The sequence below is a fragment of the Lissotriton helveticus genome, chromosome 9 (assembly GCF_964261635.1).
Source record: "Lissotriton helveticus chromosome 9, aLisHel1.1, whole genome shotgun sequence".
Classification (NCBI taxonomy): Eukaryota; Metazoa; Chordata; class Amphibia; order Caudata; family Salamandridae; genus Lissotriton; species Lissotriton helveticus.
This window is the reverse complement of record NC_136070.1, coordinates 478,729,182-478,752,059: the sequence shown is the minus strand read 5'-3', so window position 1 is coordinate 478,752,059 and position 22,878 is coordinate 478,729,182. Positions and strand designations below refer to the sequence as shown.

The 22,878-nt window shown below is 46.1% G+C and overlaps 1 protein-coding gene across 4 annotated transcripts in view; it reads left to right on the top strand.

Annotated features, from left to right (window-relative positions):
* The window catches only part of BRF1 (BRF1 general transcription factor IIIB subunit), a 1,219,927-nt gene that overhangs the window by 602,999 nt on the left and 594,050 nt on the right, over positions 1 to 22,878 (top strand). The window lies entirely within an intron of this gene.

Sequence of the window (22,878 nt, the reverse complement as noted above, 5' to 3'; positions counted from 1 at the left end):
GCCACAATTAACCAAGGAGTACCGTACACTTGAAGAGGGTCAGAGCTGCTCCCACTATATGTGCCTGACATACCCCACCAGACTGTTGACCAATTATATTACCTTGTGTTGTAGCCAAATATTATATAAACATCTTATTACACACGTTTGACATTTATTTGTTTGATTACGGAACTCTGAAAAGGTCCACATAAATCACGAAACCACCAACCTAAATAAAATAAACACAGAGGAATATTCCTCCCCAAGAATAGTTCAGAGACTCCTAAATGTATTCAAACAAAGAGTTTTCAGTAAAAAAACAGCAGCGTGTCATACAGTACAAAGTATTAAAGTGTCCCTTGTGCCATTAGTGCAAGTGTTTAGACGATAAATAACATAAGATAGTTTATATACCATGAAATACCATCACAAGATACAAAGTAAAATCACTCACATGAAAAAGTATTAGCAACTACTCCCTACGTTTCTAATGTACCTTAATATAGATTTAAAAAACTGGAATAAAAAATTACAAATTCTTTGACAAAACATTTAGTTAGGGGGTCATAACGAGATTCTACTTCTGCTGAAGCAGAGAGAATAGATAGCTGTAGATATATTGGTTTCATCTATTTTTGACGGTACAATAACAAAGCTGGGTAAATAAATAATACATGATTAACATCTTCGAGACCGTTATTGCACAGATTACAGATCAGTGGTAAACCTTATCATTTCCCCAGTAAAGGATTTAAAGGAATCATACCGTGCCTCAATAGTAAACTAAAGCGGCGCACACCGTGACGCAAGTTCCAAGAAATATAAGTCTGTACTTTATTTATTAAGCAGGAGTCAATAGCCATGGTTACCCTTCTTTGAGATACAAGCTTCCCTATCCCTAGAGATACTTGTATCCCAAGTGGCCTGTTTCAGGATAGCTTTTAATTGATATGGCTAGAAAATAAAAATCAAGGACTGGTTTAATTGCAGCAAATCAATCACAGTCAACGTTTCTAATGATAAATGTTCTTTTAAAGAATATATCATTTCTTTTCAAAGCCAGACCCTAAGTGTACCATAATCACTCTTTGCCAAAACCAAGGCCCCACGCACTACCCTTGTGAAGCCTTGTGCCCAGGTACTTCTAAATTCAAATTCTAGCCTGAGGGTGGCCGCGGAACATGCCAAATTAATTGAGGCTAGAGTTTTTAGAATCCAGCCTTCCGTTACGTTTAAAAAGCCCCATTTCCCTACATCGATCAATTTCATACCATACAGCAAGGAGGCAGGGATTTTTGCATGAAAGACCTCCAATAAAGGTGTAAAATGTCTTCTCCTGGTAGACCTGTAAAGGGATTCCAAGCTTTTCCACGGAGTGGTGGCTTTAGAGATATTGTTTTCTATATGGGCTTTATCGCTTAGGTTGCCACACACTATTTTTCCTAAAAAGGTATATGATTTTACAAGTACAAATTTTTGGCCGCCTACAAACCATACAAAGTTTCCATCTTTCTACTTTGTTCTCCCAGACATGCACATAATTTTACTTTTTGATATATTGAGCTTTAGGTGGTGAGCCTCAGAGAATTTTTGGAGCGCTTACAGACGACTATTTTATCTCTTAGGGGTTAAGTCAAAGATTATTATGTCAAATGCATAGAGTAGACACGCAATCGATTCCCCCCCAATTGCCAATGCCCCCACTTTTGGCCAGATAATCAGGGAGAGCTGAAATGTATAGGGAAAAGAGCAGGGTTGCAAGTAACCATTCTTGTTTAAATCCATTTGCGGTGGGGATGGCTAGCGAAAGACCTCTGTCTCCCCCAATAAACTCTACACCAGGTATCAGTATGAAGGTTCACAAACTAACTTCAAAAGGGTGCTCGGCATGCCCAAGTTTAAGAGCTTACTTCACAGCAAAGGGCGATTTACTTTCTTAATGGCTGTGGAGAAGTCGATAAAAGCTGTATATACAATTCATCCTCTAATTTTAACATTTTTTTCATTTATTATCAGGAGGGCCGTCAAATTATCAATCGTTCCGTGTTTCGTCCTAAACCCAGTTTGCTCTATGGGTAAAGTAATATTGGCCTCTGCCCCATCGCTAATTTGGGTCAGGAGGCATTTAGCAAAGACTTTACCCATCGCTTCAAGAAGCGCAATCTGACAATAGTTTAGAGGAAGGTCATAGTCTCCTTTCTTAAATAATGGAACTATGATACTTCCCTTCCAGTAGAGAGGAATCATTTTTCTCTCATAACAGAGCTTAAAAACTGGGCAAAGGATTTTACGCCAAATTGTACTATTTTCTTTTATGACCGTGATTGGTATTGCATAGGTGCCCATTGCCGCTTAAGTACGCATTTCCCTGATCACCATTTCTATTTTTTTCAGGAGACAATCCATACAATTTAGAGCCTTCCTTTAACATGAGGTACTTAATTGCGCCCTAATTTGTTGCATAGAGTCTCTGAGTAAAACTAACCCATTTGTTTTCAAAAGCGGCAGGGAGTGATCGAGCTCTGTCTCCACAACCCTCTGCCACAAGAGACCAAAATATCCTTATCTGGCCTTTTGAAACTGCTTCCCTAAGTTTTATACAGATACTGTTTTCCTTCTCCTTTCTTAACCTGGCCTTTACCCAATTCCTCCTCCTTTTAATAATATTCTATATAATATCTTTCAGAGGTATAGTTGAGCTACTGTTCCCTGACAAGAGTATTTATTTCTTAATTTTACGGAAGAAGGGATTGGGGGATCCCTTTAAAACATTTCCTTCTGTTCACATATCTTGCAGTTTCCGCTACCTGTTGTATAAGTGCTTTGAAACTTTCTATTTCTTTTCCTGTCCAACCGGACAGCTTCTGTAAATTAGCCTCTAGGATGCCATTAAGGCCTAGAATAGCCCTGTTATGCCAATGGCATGTCCCTGTATTCTTACTAAAGCTAACAGACTCGTCATCTAATACCCAAGGGGCAAGAGGAGACACATTAAAATTCATAATGAGTTAATAGTTTGTGATCTCTAAAAAGGAATCAGAAACCTTTAAGTCCCACACCAAGACGAAAGAAACACTTCCCACCACCACATAGTCCAACATTGACTCTCACCTAGAAGTGTTTACATGTAAAAGCTGCTGGTGAATCAGAAGGAAGTCTCCCATTTATTATAACACCATCAACCTTTTTCAATTCAACCCCAAACTTTTTCCCTTTCTTATTAGTTCTTATTTTTTGGGGAAAAAGAGCTTGTGGGATCCGCATGGATTCCTCTTTTTCTTTATGCCAAAACCTGTCTAATATAAAATTAGAAATCCTACAATTCAAGTCCCCTACCAAAATTATGTGTGGGGGAGATTCTTTATCATATGCTTTTTTGAAATAGGAGAAGACCTCACTTAAGAGGGCATCATGAGGCATCTGGCGGAGTATAGGCATTTATCAGCATCAATGGAGGTCTTCTCACATTTCCATCAGAGTTAGAGAAAATTGCTGCCAGAAATAAATTGCTAGGATCTTTATAGCAACCCTATTTCCATTGGATCTTATTATGCAGTCGACAGGCCACCCCCCTTTGCGTGCCCCCTCCTGGTAGGTGTTGCTTAGCTATCATAAGTGAGAAAGTCCTCACAACTCAAATCATCCGTGCACCAGGTCTCCTTGATACACACCACATCGGCATCTAAAGAACTCAAATAATGCAATGTCTTCCTGCTTTTCTTTATTCCTGCTGCATTCCAGGATATGATTTTTAATTGATTGCTAGTAGGATTGATGATGTGAGTGGTTACTATTGGAAACACTTCACAATGCACCGGGTAACAAATTCCATTTGGGGCTCTCAGCTTTAGAATTCCACTGAAGGGAAGCTAGGGTAATCCTTTAATTGACACTTGTCTAACATATTTATCTATGCAGATTTTTATTTCCTTTGCATCAGAAAGTGACCCCCCCCTCCCCATTTACTTGTAGTAATTGGATGACAAAAACCTATTATCTAAGGCGCTATATCAGGCTTCTTCAGAAACTGGAACAACATCAATCCCAATTCTTTTGAAGACCTTCGGACCATTTCAAGATAAAATTTACTGTAATTTTTAAATTGAAAATTACCCTCAACTTAAGACCAACTTCAGTGGTTAAAAGGGAGACTAGATTTATGTCACTACCTTGAATAAGTCTCAGATTCTCGATCTCCGAGAAACATTTAAGCAGTGAGGTGCTAATTAATATTAAATCTGCATCAAACAAGGAGATAAAATCCAATCTACAGGTATCGACATTACGCCAGGCAAGTTCTACACCAACTAACTCTGAATAACCTCCCATTTTATCAGAATCTGGGAAAGGGGCAAGCCAAGGATTTTGTACAGATGGAATATGGTTAAAGGGCCCCCTTGTTCTACCGTTGTAACTACTACAGGTCCCTCAACTAGGTCATTAGCATAACTTGTTTTGGGAGCTGGAATGTTGAAGGAGGGTGTGATAGAAAGGGAAGATGCCTCATATGCCACCATAGATTCCACTGTTCATTCTTCGTCTGATAGGTTCACAAAGTCACTTTCCGGCTCAATATCTTGTAGAGCTCTTAACAGAGGTTGGATTAAGGCCTCTGTACTAGTTATAACCTCTGTTTTCTCTTAAACTGATTCTCCTTTTCATTTTTTGGGACTATCTGCACATTGATTTCGTCTTTTTCCCCTCTTCTTTTCCTTCAAGTGAGAGGCACCTAAAACTTCATATTTTCCACAGCTTAGCGGGGATTTAAAAATAGGAAACACTTCCTGGTCTACCCTTCTAGATAAGTCCTCCTAGCTTTTTTCTTTTGGAATGGTATCTGAAGTAGCTTGCATGACTTTTGCTATAAGCTCTGGAGGCCTCTCTGACATAACAGCTTTATCAGCTAACTTTTTGCATTGAGGATTACCAGCCTGGGTATTAGAACCAGTTTGACTACCAGCATCCACATCTACATAAACAAATCCATTCTCTGATACCCCTCAATTTCCATGTGTTCTACTTTGTCATTTGGACCTGTCTCCCTTTTCTATTTAGTTCTCAACAGCTCCTTTAATATTTGAGTTACTGTTTCCAAAGCACCTCCCACAGATTTTTCTAGTAACTTTAAAATAGAGGTAATAATCGTTCTAGGCATACTAACGAATCTGAGAATATTACCTCTTTCCTTAGGGGTTGGCTAGGTTGGATGTCACTTGAGTCTGACTCAGGAGTCAGAGAGAGGTGTGTTTGGAAGAAAGAGTTATTAGAGGGTGTGCTGCTAAATCATTTCTTTCCTACAGGGGCTGTTGCAGCCAGGATATCTACAATCTCTATGATCTTGCTAGTATCATGGAAGAAGTATCTCCTACAGAGCTCCATATCCAAATCGGGTATGGTAAAGTCCTTATTCTGGAAATTCTCTACTAACCGAAGACCAAGGGGGTTCTTTAGTATTTACATGTGGGGTTCTATGTGGGTTTCCATTTGCCATCTCTGATGATGTCAAGAGAGGACCTGAAAATACTAAAAGGGAGGGAGAGCAATTTAGACCCCCATAGCACTTCCGGAATTCTGGTTGTCCACCCCCCCACACACGCACAGAATCCGCTCCAACAGTATGCAATTTAACACCCCATCAGCATTGGTGTCAAGGTCAAGGTTTAAATCATCATTCATAATCACATTAGCCCTCCTATTCAAATCATTCAATACATTTGTTTCTACTTGGGGATTTCTCTAATTTTCCCTTTTCTATAAGCTGAATATTTGGCATTTTCCCTTCAGCAGCGTGACAGGCGCGTCTTAGTTTCAGAGGGGATTAGATTTGGGATTTACACAGGCTCTGTCAGTAAGTAAACGACCAGATCTCAACTTTCTTGCTGTCATCCTTAGTATAAATCAGGCACAAAATCATCTGCGTAAAGTACCAGCCGCAGGTATACTTGATGTAGTCTTATTCAAAGTCCCTTTAATATCAGGATGAGGAAGCTGTAGACACCGAACAATGGACTGTTATCCACTCCACTTAATTCTTGCCCTTCTTCAAGATATTGCTGATTGAAGTTAGAGCCACACCCAACCACACTGTTTAAAAGGAATACTCCTCACGTCCTCGATAAATATAAGCAACACTCCTCTGGTTCTTGGTGGTCTCCAAACAGCTACTGCAGTTATATAGTAGGGAGCAGAGCAGGGGAGGACGTCTAATAGCTAAATAAGCACAGTGCAATAAAGTTAGCACTTTTTTGGAACTTCAGTGAGCCGTCAGACATTGGGCCCACTCCTCTCTCCTCACAGTAAGGGTAACAATGGGGCTTCGAGGGCTCCCCAAAGTTAAACACTTTCCCTACTGCTGGCCTCTCTGTTCTGTGGATCTGATGGCGCTGGACGAAATTCCCCTTAGTGAATCCACCTTCTCACCTCTGTGGGGCCTGTGAGTGAGGGCTCAGTGGGGCCATAGCTCGGTTTCCACTGCAGCCTCCCCAACCCGCCCCATGAGGCATGTCTCTGCTGCCAAGATTCACTCTGCGCTAAAAGCCTCACCTGGGACCCTGGATGGCACCCTCGTGGCGAGGCTACAGGTTGTCCAAAGGAGCCGAGCGTCCGGAACCAGCTGGGTTCCAGAGGGCTGAGTTCAACGCAGCCCGGCAGCCACAGGTTAAAGTCAGCGGAATCAGTGCAACCTGACAAAAGTGTTACTTAAAAAAAGTTGTGTTAAGTCAAATGTTTTGATTCTGTTCGGTGTATTTCCAATTTTAATTCCCCAAATGTTGGCTACTAATTTAATACGATTCCTTACCAAATCCAAAGACAGAACTCAATTTGACAAGACCCAATCACAATGCAGCACTGAAAATCCTCTAGCAAAGGGCAGCACGAAAGCACACCAACCAGCCAATGGCAGCGCAAAACACTCTGACGTACAATCTCGCTTCTCGCAGCAGTCACCCTCCCTATTTTCCTCACATTCACACACAATTTTAACAACTTCTTGTTTGCTCTACTAAAATAAATAGTATTATAACCACTGAAGAGTTTGCTACACTCGCAGTGAATTCTCGGCCTGCGAAAAATCACACAGATCAATGCAGTTTCCCCCGTTTGTGCAATAAGGTTCCACTAACATTAACCAAGATTAATCTAACACAACAGCTTGTCCCTATTTTTACAGATTCAAGTGATGGTACCTCACACTCCACATCTAAAATCTCGGCAAACAAGTTTAGAACTTTTGCTATCATCCCGGGTTCTTTTGACTTTGAGCTTGACACTCAACTTCTTCTCTTCAACAACTTATCGATGCCTCTATCACTCAATCATTAATAAGGGTAAAAGCCCAGGCAAAAAAGTAACACAATCTGACAAAAGCAGGTAAGATGGCAAACTATCAGGAGAGAAGGACTCAAAAGAAATTTATATGATAAATTGAAAAGTTTAATTTTATTGATAAAAGCTTTTGATGTAAACATATTCATTCAGAACACATGATTAAAATAAATTATTTAAAAAACATTTCCTTTTAAAAAAAAAAAAAAAAAGGCATACACTGTTGTTATACAGAATGTACATAGATCATAGTATTATTGTCAATAAATGAATGTCCAGAATTTGTGGAGGATGCTGATTCCTGTCGACGCGTTTCGACACGCCCTTTCGTGTCTTCCTCAGGACAATATCAGCAAAGATTCTTAGGTGGAATTAACAACTGCCTTAAAACAACGAGTCATAAGGTCACGGAATTCATGAGGTGGTTATATTTTCTTTTAAGCGCTATCCGATGCGTTGTTTTGAAGGTACTCTAAGATTCATTAAGTCTTTATGATCTGTGTAGTTTTTGGTTCTTATTTTATAAAATTGAATTTCATTCGATAAAAGCTGCGCTCATTTTTGCATACGATGAATTTGCAGCGAGCAGTAAAAGATTTTTTCCCCTCCCGGTTGCAGGTCTCGAGTAAAAAAGGGTTAGGGCTGGCACGGTCCTTTTCTTTTTGCCTTTAAAGCAGCCCGAGGGCAGTGAAAAGCGAGGAGTTCCTTCCTTTCCAGCCGTTATAGTTCGATAGTGTTTTCCAAAGTGGTGATATCGTTTGGGGCCGTGATAAGTCGCCTTCTTCGTGTCTGATGACGCCGCAGAGTAACCAGGACCTGATTTAATCCGAGAGACGCACCTCGACAGAAAGAGGTTCTATATTTTCAGTCAATGATGAGAAGTTGTAGAAATTTCCAAAATCTTTATCTTTAAAGGATTAGTATGGCTTCATTATCTTTATTCCAGTTTGTCCAGATTACAGAAAAATCAAATACAAGATTGATTAGTGACAGCATAAATTAAACAGAGTGTTCCATAAAGGAAATTGGTCACTAGCTAGCTAACGGAGCATAACCTTCCCTAATTACAAAACCCATGAAGAGTTCCTTCTAGAAAAGAGCACAATTTTCGGCGCATAGATAGTCAGGAACTCCCCTTAAAGGGTCGTTCTGGAAACTCAGCTGAGTTCGCCACATCTGCAGTAGCAACCAGTAAAATAAATCAGTGATAGGAGAATGATCGTTGTAGTAGCATTGATCAAGAAGAGTAATGACAAAAGAGGGTAAAGTCACTGTCAGCAGTAGCTTTCATCAAAGAGGACAGAGATTTGGGTAAGAAAATGATGAATCTCTCCTTTCTAGCTAGAAACTCTTGATTATAATATAAAAATGCACAATAATGTATTGAAAATTAGTAGGTGTATGTTGCGCTTAGCTGATGGAAACCTCTCATCCAATGGTGACATCGATATCTGCTGCTTCTCCTTCCGATTCCCACGGTAAACATTCATGCTTGTACGTATTGAATTCAGTGTTGCAAATATGGAGGAAAGTTCTCATGAGAACCTTCTTACCTAGGCGATTAGCTGCGTTCAGTGTCCCATTGTAAATACAAAGGACGAAATAAATGCAATGAAACAAATCGATCAACAATGTCCGGGTTAAGCATTCATAAAATATATATAAATTATTATTCATTCCAACAATCAAATCCACAGCAAAGTTAATTGTTAAAACTGAGTGAACTAATGTGGTGTGATGAAGCAAAAGAACATAATCTCGAAGTCAACACATTCTCTAGTAGAAGGCTGGTGCTAGGCAAAATATTCTAAATAAATCTTTATTTAACTTTAAGCAACAGTCAAAGAAAAATGTTATGGGCCTAGTTACAGACGCACATAGAGAATGATAGCCTACTACATTTTCTTCATATTAATTTTTTAGCAGAGTTAAATAATGCATTCCAAAAGTGATTCTTACACTTTTAAAGCAGGCATATATTCTACAAGTTATTTTTTTATGCAAAATTATTTCTGCAAAGATTTAAATGCATTCTAAGGTGAAATCCTAATACGGTGTGGAAGTCGAATTTGATTTTAAAATGTATTTCCTGCATCATTCTCTCCATAGAATTCAGCACCAGGGTAGATACTGACCTCATTCCAGGTAAGACCGGTAGCAAACAGGAGGTTACTACACAAGTATGGGCGGTCAGGAGTGGAGAAGAGCTTGATCCGTATACAACTCCTCATTGACATGCCCCTCAATTGGTCTTTTGGTCCAGTTTTGACCATGAGTAAGTAACATAGTTAATCTACTATTGACACATGGAGAGCCAAGCAAAACAGAGAACATCTTTCACATGAGCTCTGCTGCGTACATTCCTCTTGTCCTAACCTCCTCCCAGCGTTTGGTTAGATTTGTCAATGATCATATTTGCAAAAATCGGTCAATTATTTGGAACAAAAATGTTTAATGATTTTCTGATTACGAATTTTCGTTTTAGTAAAAAAACACATCAATTTTAAACGGAAAGAATCTGATGTAATGTGAGGTTAAACCAAAAACAATGGACCTGCTATACTTAAATGAAGGTAAAGACATTTGGGTGGTTGTAGTAAAAGATAAACTGCTTGGGCTGTCAGATTTCGAACATTGTATGAAGCCTTACTTTCCCTAGCCGACACTGCGACTTGAAATTTACAAGTTTAAACAAAAAAATAGCTGTCCCAATAATTGAGGCTAAAGTTGTATTTTTGCAGTGACGTTCCCTAACGGATCAGATACTTGCTGAATGATGCCAACTTGTTACAGTAAGAGATAATGTGCAGCAACCAAGGTCAGATTGGGATCACAATTAGGCCAGGGCACTCAAAAAAAAAAGTGGTCCTCATTCCCTGATCAACCCTTTCATGGATCACCTTGTGTTTAGTCTCACTGGAATCTGGCCAGTTATTTGTTGTTATAGTTTTGTATAGTGTGAATTCGGCCCAAAGTTATTGGAGGAGTGTACTTGAGCACCAGTTACATTACACAAGATCAAATTCATTTTCGGTATAGCGATTAAGTGATTTGCCCAGAATCACAGGCAGTTGAGCAGACGCAGGGACCGAAAACAGTTTCAAGGTCTGCAACTCTGACCGTAGCGCAATTTTATGCAACCCTCTCCTACCCCCCAACCAGTCCTAATAGACACTGGGGATGAGGTCACAACACCTGCCTACCACAGAGGCCAACTTCTCTTACAACCCAGCCTCCCTGCACCCGTCATGGCCTGAAAGTGATGTCCCGGCTGGGGTTAACACTGCTTCTGTTAGGGCACACGCGGCAGGGCGTGAGAATTCCCCAAGGCTAAAGCAACACCTGGCCCCTAACCTCAATGTACAGCACGGCAGGGGAGTGACCGAGATACTGGGGCCACATTAAAGTGGCCTGGTGGGGACTGGAAAAGAAAGTCAGTCACTTGGGCCGGTTTACAGAGGCCTCAAAAAAACGGCTTACACGTGACTCTGTGGCACCGGCCCGTTGGCCAATGGCCGGTGCCCTTCCCAATCCGAGCCTGGCAGCAACCACTTGTGTAAGATGGTCCTGCGGTGGAAATGCAGGTTACAAGTTCCTCCACACACTGGCTGGATTTGTTACTATTCACGGTGACAGAGACCCCTTGTTCGCGTAGGTGAGCCAGAAAATTCCACGACTGTGCCAACATTATTACCTGTTTCCCCATTTTTTTCTAAACAATAATTCTTACTATCTACCAATATTACATTTACCCAACATTATAACATAAAGTTTTTTAATCTGTGATCTGTGTGCACCTTATATAAAGAACACAAAAATGTGTACACAGTGGATGTAAAGGGGCTGTGCACAGCTTTAACGGCTTTTCGAAGGTGCACAAGAGAGCACGTGATGGTCGCAGAGCTGAACATTCGGCCGTAAGTCGAGCACATGTGAACATGCGCGTCCCTCCGGCCCGTGTAAGGCCAGCGTGACTGATTGCAGTGAGTGCGCGAGGTCAGCAGTCACAAATGGCAGAAAGACGCGCATAAGGCTGCGCTGCATAGACGTCTTAAAGGCCATCTTCAGAAACGGACGATTAATCAGTGTAAACCCTCAATCTATCAAAGTCTATGTCAGAAAGGTCTGGATAGGTCAACTTCCTCAATGCTGTATTTTTTCCCTCAATCTTCCGGCTGTCGGCGGACACCTTCATATAGGGTGAGACGAGGTTCGTATTTATTAAAACATTCTCACAGTGGTTGTCAAGCTTACCCCCAACCGAAAATAGAGGCTGAAAGGCGCGCTTTACCTTTTATAGGAAGTATTCTTTGACCGGGAAAACGGTCTGGTAAAGGAATGGGCCAAAGAAACCTGCACTGATGTAAGATGCTGACTGTACTGGAAACGTACGGCGTCCTCTGGCATTTTATATAATGCTAATCAGTACTGCGAATTGTGAAGCCAAACCACCCGTGTGCTCCTTTGCAATAAAGTTATCATGTTAACCACCGTAATGGGGCCTTTGCACAAGGCATTTATCTCTAGGCTTCGTTTAAGCAAAGCTATCCTGTGATGCATCATTTTGTGGAATTGCCCAGCTCCTGGGTGCTATAGTTTTTATATAAAACAATAATAAAAACTTTGGGGAGAACATGCATTCATGACAAAAGGTAAAACATGACGATTACGTTTTACAACGACACATAAGCGAAATTGCTCAGTCATCTTCAATGGAAAGATTTATGTGAAGTCACTTTTACAGCTTTTACACGGCATGGTCAGTCTTAGTCAAGTTCGCCATATGGCAGAAATTAGCACAAATGGCACACTAGTTCTGCGAAGATTACTTTATTTTCAGAGAATTTAAGTGCAAATAAAAAGTCAACTTACCATCTACTCTCTCTTAACTTCTAGTTAAAAAAAAGCCTTTGTATTGGCTAAATTCCTTTTTAGAAAAGAAAACTTTTGTTAACCTTTCAAGATTTTAAGTTTCTGATGAAGGTTGCAAGAGCATGACCACTCGAAGGGGATAAAGACCATATCAATCAATCAATCATGGGCATTTGTATAGCGCGCTACTCACCCGGAAGGGTCTCAAGGTGCTGGGGGGGTAGGGGGGGTCCGCTACTGCTCGAAGAGCCAGGTCTTGAGGAGCTTCCTGAAGGAGAGATGATCCTGGGTCTGCCGGAGGTGGATCGGGAGGGAGTTCCATGTCTTGGCTGCCAGGTAGGAGAAGGATCTTCCCCGGGCGGTGGCTTTACGGATGCGTGGTGCGGCGAGGGCGAGGCTGGTCAATCGTAGCTGGCGGGTGGGTGCGTAGAAGGTCAGGCGGTTGTTGAGGTACTTGGGACCCAGGTCGTGGAGGGCCTTGTGTGCGTGGGTGAGGAGCCTGAACATGATCCTCTTGCTGACGGGGAGCCAGTGCAGGTCTCTCAGGTGGCCGGAGATGTGGCTGTGTCGGGGGATGTCCCGGACGAGTCGTGCGGAGGCGTTCTGGATGCGCTGGAGTCTTTTTTGAAGTTTGGCTGTGGTTCCGGCGTAGAGGGTGTTTCCGTAGTCCAGTCGGCTGGTGACGAGTGCCTGGGTGACCGTCTTCCTGGTTTCGGTGGGGATCCATCGGAAGATCTTACGGAGCATGCGCAGGGTGTTGAAGCATGATGACGGCACGGCGTTGACTTGTCTGGTCATCGAGAGGGAGGAGTCCAGGATGAAGCTCAGGTTGCGTGCATGGTCCGTTGGTTTGGGGGTGGTGCCCAGGGCAGGGGGCCACCAGGAGTCGTCCCAGGCGGAGGGCGATGATCCCAGGATGAGGACTTACGTCTTGTCTGAGTTCAGTTTCAGGCGGCTGTTCCTCATCCATTCGGCGACGTCTTTCATCCCTTCGTGTAGGCTGGTTCTGGCGGTGGCGGGGTCGTTGGTGAGGGAGAGGATAAGCTGGGTGTCGTCGGCGTAGGAGATGATGTTGAGGTTGTGTTTGCGTTCGATGGCTGCGAGGGGGCTCATGTAGACGTTGAAGAGGGTTGGGCTGAGTGATGACCCTTGTGGTACGCCGTAGATGACTTCGGTGGCCTCGGATCTGAACGGGGGGAGGCGGACTCTCTGGGTTCTTCCGGCGAGGAAAGAGATGATCCACTCCAGTGCCTTTTCTCGTATTCCCATGTTGCTGAGGCGCTGTACTAGGGTGCGGTGGCAGACAGTGTCGAACGCTGCAGAGAGGTCCAGGAGGATGAGGGCCGCTGTTTCCCCGTTGTCGAGCAGGGATCTGATGTCGTCAGTGGCTGCGATGAGGGCGGTCTCGGTGCTGTGGTTGGCTCGGAAACCGGACTGCGAAGGGTCGAGGGATCCGTTCGTCTCGAGGAAGGCGGCAAGCTGTCTGTTGATGGTCTTTTCGATGACTTTGGCAGGAAAAGGGAGAAGCGAGATGGGGCGGTAGTTCTTGAGGTCGGTGGGGTCCGCTGTTGGTTTCTTCAGGAGGGCGCTGGGCTCGGCCTGCTTCCAGGTCTCCGGGAAGGTGGCGGTGTTGAAGGAGGTGTTGATGATGTCCCGGAGTTGGGGTGCGATGATGGAGTCGACCTTGTTGAAGACGTGGTGGGGGAAGGGGTCGGTTGGTGATCCGGAGTGGATGGTGTTCATCGTGCGGGTGGTTTCTTCGGTGCTGATCGGGGTCCAGGTGCAGAGGGTGGTGGTGGGGGGCGTTGGTTCGGTGGTTGGGTGCGTGGTTGGTGCGCCGAAGCTGTTGTGTATATTGGCGATCTTGCGGTGGAAGACCGAGGCGAGTGAGTCGCAGAGGTCTTGCGAGGGAGTGATGTCGTTGTTTCCGGCGCTGGGGTTGGAGAACTCTTTGACGATGTTGAAGAGTTCCTTGCTGTTGTTGGCGTTGTTGTTCAGTCGTTCTTTGAATGCTGTCTTCGTGGTGGTGCGGATCATCTGGTGGTATTTGCGGGTGGCGTGCTTGAGGGCCGTCATGTTGTCCGTGGTCTGGTCATGGCGCCAGGCTTTCTCTAGGGTGCGGCAGTTCTTCTTGGAGAACTTGAGTTCGTCGGTGAACCAGTGGGCTTTCTTGCTGCTGGGTCTGCTGGGAGGGTCCGTCAGTGGTGCGAGGTCATCTGCGCAGTTGGTGAGCCACTGTGTGAGGTTGCTGGCTGCTTCGTTGGGGTCCGTTGTGCTGGCGGGAGGGTTCTGGCGGAGGGAGGTGGTGAGTTGCTCTGCGGTGATCTTGCTCCAGCTCCTGCGAGGGCCCTGTTGCGGGTGGTGGTGGGTCGTGGTTCTTCTGAAGCTGAAGTGGATGCAGCTGTGGTCAGTCCAATGGAGTCCGGTGGAGTGGCTGAAGGAGATGTGCTTGCTGGAGGAGAAGATGGGATCAAGCGTGTGGCCGGCGTAGTGGGTGGGGGTGTTCACCAGTTGCTTGAGTCCGAGGTTAGTGAGGTTGTCCAGCAGGTTGGCGGTTTTGCGGTCCTTGTTGTTCTCCAGGTGGAAGTTGAGGTCCCCTAGGAGGATGTAGTCGGCGGAGGGGAGGGTGTGCGGGCTGTAGATGAGGGTGCCTCTGAGGGTGGTCTTGGGGTCGGTGTGTATCTGGAAGTGGAGGTGTTCGGCGGCGGTGAAAGTGTCGTCGGGGTTGGTCGTGATGCGGATGCTGTTCTTGTGTACGATGGCGATGCCTCCTCCAGTCTGGTTGGCGCGGTCCTTCCGGGTGATCTTGTATCTGTCCGGGATGGCTATGGCGATGTCAGGCGCTCATCCAGGTTTCTGTAAGGAAGGCGACGTCTGCCAAGAGCCGAGTATCGCGAGGCACGCCCTTAGGACCCGGCAACTCCGGGCCCCGCCCAGCAGTCATGGTGGTTGGACGGCCGGGCAGCCAATCGGCCGCCGGCCACCCCTAATACTCCTTGTACATAGGAGCAGGCGCAAGACAGAAAATGAGATAAGAACATGTGGGTGTACACTTGATGAGTCATAGGTGTGTGATAGGTAGGTGTCATAGGTGGGTGGTACACAGAGGAGGAGTTTGCATGACCAGCTCGAACTGTGCCCTAATTGTGCAACTTTGAACATGACGTACAATTGACGTGTAACTGGGTGGAGGCTGACTTACAACCTAGCAGAGAGATCTTTTATGTCAAGGCGACCAGCACATCTAGTACAACTGATATCTAGAGTCAGGGGATGTATTATCTGAAGAAAAGGTTGTTCGTCACTAAAAGACAGAGAGGGCATATTTATTCGTTCATTGCATGAGCTTTCTATGGGTGCAAGCACTGTGATTTACTTCAATGGAGACAGAATGGCTAGGCCTATCTCCCTCGGACGGGTTCTGTTTACTTTTCCTCACCGGGCAGGCAGATAACTGTTAAGCAAAATATACTGTCTTGGCAACCCTTACTGGGCTTCTTGCGGCTGAGCTAGAAGTATGCGAGGTCAGAGGGACGTAACTGCAGCTTCAGTGTGTCAGGAGTCATGTAAACATTAATTCAGGGACTGGTGGTTCAATCTGAACCACAAAAAGGGTTCAGTACGATATTTATTAGAGGTGTACAATGCAAAATGCAAATACATGGGCCTTATGCTAACTTAACGTTTGGGAGACTTGATGACTGGCATTTCTAATGCAGGACATGATTGCAGGGGCCTAGTGATTCAGGCCACTACGGGAAATATGCATGGGTGACATGCACATGACATGTAACATAGGGTATATGTAGAGGACATATTTGGTCATATTTGGTCAGGCAAAATATCATTTTCCTCAGGGCGGTGACGCACGTCCGGAGTGGCGGGGGGCGGAGACCTTTGGCCTATTTAGGGTCAATTCCCTGTGACCAGAGTCTCTGTTCCCCCCCCCCACCACTCCAGGACTGCGTAGTGGCCCATCGTTGGCGCCACCGCGAACAGGAGCAGCCATTTTTAAGTAACTCCCGTGGCTCCCGTTGGATTGTCGAGGGAGCCCGGTTCTCGAGTGTGGAGTGCCTCTTCGTGGTGGGCTTTGGCGGAGCTACTTCACCGCACCTCCCGTTGGATAACCGAGGGAGGGCGGCTGGAATCGGTGGCGGTCTCCGGAGGGCGCGTAGCGAGTGCTGACCACGTGGCCAGGTAAGGAGTCGTGTGCATTGGGGGGGCCTGGCGGGCAGCCGTAGACTTCGGGGGGGGGTGTACTGTGCTTTTTGGCTTGGTGTGTTGCCTTTCGGGAGTTGCGGCTGCTCGTGGGGGCTTACCCTGTGTTCGGGCTCCTGCCGGGCGGCGTCGGCAGCACGCAGCGAGGGACTGGGGAGCGGGGATCCCGACTCACGCAGCAGAGTTTGTTAGTAGCGCGGCTGGGGGGTGCGTTGCCAGGGGAGCACAAGCGTAGTCCTAGGTACAGGAGGCGTGTCACGAAGCAGCGCGAGGGACGTAGAAAAGACAGGCGGTATGGCGCCCAAAAGAGGTAGCCATAAGCGGAAAGACACCGATCCCGAGTTGGCCCAAATAATGAAATTGTTAATAGCGAAGTTGGGCAAGGACAGGTCGGAGAGTGAGGAGGAGAGCGAGGGGGAACAACCCGAGGTAGTGGAAAGACCACGGAGGGAGGGAGTACCTCCAAGGTCGGCCTTCCCCCCCTTAAAAAAAGAAGACTAAGCCAAAAAAGACGGTGGGGGGCAGGAACAAGAAGCGTAGGCCTTCCCCGGGGGTAGGGGGCGAGGACGAGGGATCAGTAGGTCCCGTCCCCCCCCTCCCGATCCAGCCCGAGGTAGTTGTTGTCCCTACACCCAGCCCAGGACCAGAGTCAGTGGCGCCGCAGGGGGTGATCTCCCTGCAGGCTCAGGGGTATCAGTAGACCCAGTGGGGTCGTTGTTAACTGAGATTAGGGAGGCTTTGAAAGCGCTAGCGCCAGGGCCGGTCACCAATGTTCCCGCCCCGCTCGCACCACAGCCGGTGGCCGCAGTAGCGGTCGTGCAGGATCCACTGGATAGTTTGTTGGCATCAGTGTCAACACTGGTGGGACAATTGTCGGGGTCGGGTAGGGTGGGAGAACGGCCGAACGCAGGGGCAACAGCGCCTTGGGTCCCGCAGCAAGCAACAAACCAGGGGGCATTGCAGGACATCCAGAGGCAGATTGCGCAAGTGGTAGAAGCGCGTAGAACCAAGCCCGAAGGGGCGATTGGAGTCCAACCCCCCACAGCCGCATTGGCGGGACCCTCAGGAGGTAAGCCAGATGACGCCAAGGGCAGCGGGGCTGGGGGGGTACTGGGGGGGTTCCAGGGTAACGTGTTGTCTCAGTCAGGGATGCTGGCGACACATGTGAGTCAGGAGGTGCGCAAAAAGATCTGGAAGGGCGCGTATGTTGATATTTTTTCACTGATCAGGCCCAAGAGGAGTGATATTGATTACAAAGAAAGGGAAGGAAAAGAGGGATTCTTCAAAGAGCGGAGGCCAAGGATAGAGGAAACTTTGACGAATTGGCTCTTTGGTTTTCATGTTTTTGCACGGTCCTATTAGAGAAGCGACTGGAGTTGGCGATTCCATTGGTGTATTACACCAACAAAATTGTGAAGGCACACGCTACACATGGGGGCCAGGTGTGGTTGAATTATGATAGGGAGTTTCGGTGGGCTAAGGAAGAGAACCCAGGCATTGGTTGGGCCCAGGTGGAGGTGAACGCGTGGTTGGAGAGTGTAAACAGTAGAGAGCAGCCCGCTAGGCAGCCCGGGTGGGCCGGGAGAGAAGAGGGAGGTTCCAGAGTTCGACGGCGTGTCTGTGGACGGAGCGGGTGTTGAGCAGGATGCACTTGAGGTGGTTGTTGTTGGTGCTTGGCTTGTCGGGTGCGGTGCAGGTCCTGAGGCAGGTGAATTTGCAGGCTTGGCAGGTGAAGGGTCCGTGGGTGCGTTTCGGGGTGGCTCGGTAGCAGACGGGGTTCCGGCCGGCGTTGAGTGCGTGGAGAGTGGTGGCGTCGTAGGTCTGTCGTGTGGTCTGGCGTTGTCGGGGGCCAGGTGTCTTGGCGCTGGGCGCGGTCCAGGCACGGACGTGCGCAGACGGGCTTGCCTTTGGCGCGCACTCGGCACGCCTGCTGCGCGTGACCGCTGCACGTACGTGCGGTCTCCATATGAGGCCAAGTGGGAGGGAGGAGCAGCTGGGAGGCGAGAGCGGGCGGCCAATGGGGTTACAGCGGAGAAGGGGGCGGGGCCGCGAGGGAGCGGCGGCAGCGGGGAGGGGGGCACACCGGGGTACAATGCGACGGGCTCATATCCGGGAAATTACAAAATGAGGGCTACAAGACAAGTGAGAGCAAGAGGGCACAAATCAGGAATTCACAAATGCGGGCAACAAGACAAGGGAGAACAACAATGTGATGGGCTCAAATCCAGGAAATTCACAAAAGGGGCTACAAGACAAGAGAGAGCAAGAGGGCACAAATCAGGAATTCACAAATGCGGTCAACAAGACAAGGGAGAACAGCAGTAGTCACAAGGGGCAGCAGCGGGGAGAACCACGAGCAGCAGCAAAGGAGCACCGATGCTAGGGGCGACGCGCTACAGCTGACGAGCCGTGCGGCGTGGGGGGTGTCCTGAGGTCAATGCACACAAATCTTGACTCCAGTATTTCATTTGTAAAAAATAAAAAAAAGTGTTGTGCTCTTGCCAGGAGCATTTTGCCCCAGCCGTTTTCTCCTGTTTGCGCCGCCTAAAACAGAAACGACTACTAACCATGAAAGTGGGGAGAGGATGTGGCGGAATGGAGAGAGCTGAACCAGGTTCGATTCCCCTCAGTCGGCTCATCATCCTGTGATACTGGGCAAATCACTTAATCTGCCTGTGCCTACCATAAATGACTGTGAATGTGTCCTTAATTGGTGCTCCTGAAAACTGCAGATGTTGGTGATTAAGTGCCAGTGTTCAGTACTGGAAACCACCGGCTCAAATTAAGCACAGCTTGACTCCAAAAAGAAGTTGGAAGCAATCTTGAAATCAGCAGAAAGGTGTGTGGTGAATAGGGGGGACAGTCAACCTGGTTTTAGTTCTGGGGTTAGCTAATACCTTTTGATTTAACTAAATTTATATCTATAATATTGTTACCTTATGAAAGGTTTCATCCAGCCCTCTCCATTCGTCTGTTCAGCCAGTGGCTAACTAATTGATGATGGTCCAGCAGCTTCCCTAAAAATAAAATTTAGCAAGAACTATGTCCCAACAAAACACGCACTGACAATGGTGACACCAGTCCTATTGGCCTTGCCAATGCTTATTTGTCTTGGGCTCACAACAGCTTGATATTCTCAGCCCTCAGTTTGCCCTCCTTGGCCTCCGCAATCCACTTGGTGTATTTGCCTGCTTTATGATGTGAGCAAGCAGTTAACCAAGTACACAAGTCGTTAATTGCCCATTCAAATGCCCTGTTGTGTGGCAATGCAAAATACTTAGTACAGCAGGCAGACACAATGGACCGGTTGTTTGAAGAGCCCCACACTTCCAGCTGGGTTTAGCAGAAACACTGCCAAGGTGTTAAGAAGCCTTTGGGGCGGGTATGTTCATAAATTGCATGCTGTTTCCCTCCCAGGACGCACCTTTGACCCTCCCTGCCCCTCCGTATGAACATTATGCCACATGCAGGCTATCTTCCTGCTTCCTCAGTCTCCCTGAAGCAGGGTGGGTCTTTCCACTGAACACGTCCGAGTTGGAACAGCAACTATCCTCCCCATGCAAGGCGGGTTAAAAAAAAACACACACACACAAACAAAAACCTTTTCATAATCGTTTCATTGGGCGTATAGGAAAGCCCGCATTTTGTGACGTAGTAGCATCCGTAGAATTAAGCTCCCTTAGAGGGGTGAGAAAGAGACACGTCTTAGAAGCCCATGGATGACTATGTGACACATCTGTGTTTGACCAGCCGAGGCGCTGAAGAGAGCCCGTCCCCTCGTGCATAGTGGACCAGTCTGAAGTTTGATTTGTGCAGGAGGCCTGTTTCGACCAGATAACGGGTCCAGCGCTTTAATGTATTAAGAATACCAGGCAGCGACTGGCTTCAAACAGGTTATTCTGAATGAAAGACAAGGAATAAACGATGAGACGGATGGCACCGTTCAGAACACCGATGGATCGTATATCTTTTAAATTGCATCCGCCATGGGTATCTACCAGCAGAGGACAATTTGAAAGGCACACCCTAAAAAGATATTTACCAACAAGACCTTTTCAATCATTTGTTTTATCTTATGGATTTTGCACACGTTTGTTTTGGACTTCAAAATGGGAAGTGTGGCTATCCATGGAGCAGCAGGTGCGGTGGTGCCGGGCCTATGACAGTCCGAGTCCCTCTGCAGCGGGCCCAAATATAGACTTTCTGACTCTTCAAAATGGCGATGGGAGGCTTCTTTCACTCCAGCACTAGGGCCCACAGCGTTCATGCTACTCCTTGCTAAAGTACTTTCAGTGGGAAAGGACACATCGTATGCCCCACGGCCAAGTGGCTCTGAACACAAACTGTAATCATTTGTAACAATTCTGTATCCAACTACGGTCGTCGTGTGATTCTTTTGTCTTGTAAACAGCAGTTCTCATACAGTGACGTCAACGTTTTGCTTCATTTGGGAGCGTGCCTTTCCATGTGACCGCATGTGAAAGCGGGGACTTTACCAAACCGTAAAGTAGAAACGTATACACTAATATTCCTTCTGGCTTTAACTTATTGCTGGTTTATTACTTTATTCAAATAAGAAGCATTGGTAAATCCATTAGGGCTCGCCTTTGCGTGAGTTCGAGGGAGCTACTGGCTTTGTAAAAGGCAGTGTCTTTTACCTACACACACACCTATGTCTTCTGGAGTGGAGCGGGTGTGTGTGGAGTGGAATTGTGTGGGTTGGATTGGAATTGTGGGATTGAGTGGTGTGGAGTGGGTTTGTGGAGTGGAATTATGTGGCGTGGTGTGCAGTGGAATTATCTGGATAGTAATTATATGGTATTGAGTTGGATTGTGCGAGATGTATGCAATAGTGCATTGTGCGCAGTTATTAATTTGAGCCGGTGGTTACTGGGGGCACCTTCACTCATTTTTGGGGACCAGCACTTATTTTCCCTAAAAGATTTTGAGTCAAAGCAAAATAGAAAAGGACAAAACGAGGATAGGAGAAGGACCAGCAAGCAGTGACAAATGAAAAAGCAGGGATGAAAAAAAGAACCTGCAAGAGTGATATTAAGAGGCATGGGGTGTCTTTGTTGGATTAAAGAGGCATAAGATGAAACCAGCACTATATTCGTCACTCCGACATTGAGTAGCGACGGAGACTGGCTTCTGAGCAAATCGTTGGTCTTGGCACTTATTTCTTATAAATTAAGAGGAGAGTGCTGTTGTGAGATTGCTTTCTTTCTTCTGACAAAAGAGAGGTACTGTAATGTGTCTTGGACCCAGCATGCATGCTCGATGATGGACAGAGTGGGTGGTGTGAGGGAGTCTTTCGAGAAAGGATGAGAAACTGGAATTTAGAGTCAGGAGGAGACCTGGCCAGTACTGAGAACCTGTAAGCTACTGAAAAGAGGCATTCACTAATCTTTAACTGCAGCTGCCACACAGAGGTTGTACTTTCCTACAAGTCCCTCGTCAAGGACATCACTCTGTTTCGGCCAACATTTGAGAAATTGAAATGGATAACTTGCGGAAGTAGAGGGGGCAGAGGACAGCTTTTAATTTCCCACTGATATTTATTGCAAGTGGTTACATTTACATCAGCAGAAAACTGAAGTATTATTACTTTGCGGCTAGAATAAAAATCGCCTATATTCTGCATTATAAAGGGAGCGTTAACAAAAGGGTTGGAATACGTAACAAACTTACGGGTTGTTGCTGTACCGATGATGTTTCCATAAAGGGCCATGAGGAAACAGGTGTCATTTTTAAGCCAGTCAGATAAACGCTTTTCGTGGCGAGCCTGTGTGAGCAAAAGTAGTGTATCAAGTCTCTCGCAAGCAGGCAGATGGAACTCTGTGCCAACTAAGGCAGGGGTCATGAACTGGCATAACACCTTTCGACTCTTGAAGCATTTTTTTTTTTTTAGAGAAACTCTGAACTGTTTGCAGCACAGAAGGAAGGGGGCCATGATTTTGTAATACCCAGGTTTGCAAATTACTTCTGAAAATGTCATATAGAAATTAGCGATAATATTAACAAGCACTAGCAATGTCCTGTAGGCTGCTGTGCACATCAATGAAACAAGCAATGAATGCCGTATGGCCAATCATAGTCCCGGCTCTCACTCAGGAGCCATTAAATTACACATCAATAAATTATGATCATGTAGTAACGTCATGTGAGTAAGTACACTTATACCACTGAGTGCCAGTGAAAAATACCATGGGTCAACCAAATGAAAGCTATCCCATAAGAACTAATGCTTGTTGTATACAAAACGTAAGTAAAACACAGTGCCACCACGTACCCGTGTTCGGCAGAGTACATCACATCAACAGCAGTGAAGTTCAGCTTGCAGTAAGTACAGAACCCCACTTCAAGTCTTCAGCGTTGTAAGTACTCATTGCCCACGCCCCCACAGTAAAGTAGAGCGTAACCCACCACGTGCAGAGCACATGCACATGAAGTTAAACACAACCATATGGTCAATTGTCA